Consider the following 2,011-nt stretch of genomic DNA (forward strand, 5'->3'; position numbering starts at 1 on the left):
TTTCCCTTCCTTTTTCTTGTTGCTGCTCAGCCCTGCAGAATGTAATTAGAAAATGAGCCATTTATAAAACAAATGTTTCCGGGAGAAACTCCCCTGAACACCCGTGTCATAAAATTATTGAACACAGCGTCTGAGAGTGCTCAGGATTCAAAATTTCCTCGGGGCTCACCCCTATCCATTATTCTGTCGCTGCTTCAACTGGGCGGTGACACTTTACTGGCGGCACCCTGTTCCCCTCCGAAAGAAATTGGCCTTTTGGCTGTTCTCTTAAACCAACACTCTGCTCCCTTGGTGTCCTCCTCCATCTGCTAAAACCATGGTGGGGATGCCATGAGCCTGGTTTATCTCTCACTCCCCTTCCCAGCACATCCAAGGGGACAGAGAGGGATGATGTCCCCCCACCCCAAGTGCCGGTGGCATTTTCAGGGCTGAGCAAAGCAGCGTGAGTTCCACAGCTGGGATGTGCCCTCCTGTTAAAAATGCTCACGGCTTTTGCTCAAGGCAAACACTCTGGGCTGGAACATCCCGTATATCACCCTCCGCTGGGACCGGTTTTGCCCAGCGACTCAGTTCCCACCGGAGCACCATATAACTCGCCAGACTTTCCAACACACTCCAAAAAGTGCTTTGAGATCCCTGCCAGCTCCCTCTCTGGTCTCCTGGCGCGGTCCAAGAGGCAGATATTAATCTTAACAGCTATAGGCTGGCCGGACCCTGGTTGCCTAAGAGATTCTCCCTGAATTTATTTATTTGGATTTATACAAAAGAGCATAAAAAGGAACACTCCTCCCAGACTCCAGGCTCACCAGCCATAAATTACAAAAACAACTACAATGAAACCACCCACAGTACCTCCCGCCCCTGACAGGACTGTTTTCCTCCAACAGCCAGCTCTGCAGCAGCAGTGTCCAGCTTCTCCACACGCCTCAGCATTCCTGTGTGGAGATGTCGACTGCAGGTGGCCCAAGGATCGGTGCTTTGGGAAGCCCTGTCCTTGTTCCTTCTTCAGAGCTGCTGCTGGGGTAGCACTTCTTTAAGAAGTAGAAGAAGCAGTTGATGTGATTTCCAGCAGAGAGGATGGTTCCCTGGCACTTTTAAAAGTCCACATGGACAAAGTTAGAGGGAATTCACACAGGGCAAGGTTGGCCAGAGAGACCTCAAGAGGTCTAATCCCTGCAGGTCTCCTCACCCACCTAATCTGTCCAGACTCATGGCTCAATAACTCGTTCTTGAAAGCCTCCGATGATGGAGTTTCCACCTCCTCCCACACAAGGAATCCCAGTTCTCACCCTTGGAAAATGTTTCCCAAAGTCTGACCTCGGTCACCCTTGCCCTTAGCCTAATCATTTTATGTGCTTGCCCCAGCAGACATGGAGGACTGCTTCCTATCTCCTATCCAGTGGAGAAATCCAAAATACTTGAAGGCTGTTATCATGTCTTCTCTCCGTTTTCTCCTCTCTAGACTAAACAACCCCAAATTTTTCTGTGTCTCCTTGCAGGTCGTGTTTTCTAGGGCTCTGTTCCTCTTTGTTCTTCTCCTCTGGAGCCTCTCCAAGGACTCCGCATCTTTTCTCAAGTGTGGTGCCAAAAGCTGGATTCAATATCCAGCCGAGGCCTTCCTGGAGCTGTGTGGAGCAGATGGATAACATTGCATGTCTTCCTGCACAGCACTGCAAGCCTGATGTCTGTTCTGCTCACAAAAGGCAGAGCACTGCTGACTCCTCTTCAGCCTGTGACAAACTGTGCCCTCCTCCAGTGCCCCGAGCCCCAGACAGGGTCTCTTCTTATCAGCAGGGTCCTCTCTGATTGAAGGTTATTTGGCTTTGCTTTACAGCTCTTTTTGCTGCTCATGCTGAGTTTTGGCACTTTTAGCAATGTAGGAGCAATCCCTTGAGGTCTGAGTGCCCTGGGGCCATGTTCCTGCTAAGGGAAGGAAGACAACCTATAGCTCCTTAAGCATAATGCCATGGATTCACATTCTCACATTCCTTGGAGCAGTCTGGTCTAGTGG

The sequence above is a fragment of the Manacus vitellinus genome, unplaced genomic scaffold (assembly GCF_001715985.3).
Source record: "Manacus vitellinus isolate BGI_N305 unplaced genomic scaffold, ASM171598v3 scaffold_6_pilon, whole genome shotgun sequence".
Classification (NCBI taxonomy): domain Eukaryota; kingdom Metazoa; phylum Chordata; class Aves; order Passeriformes; family Pipridae; genus Manacus; species Manacus vitellinus.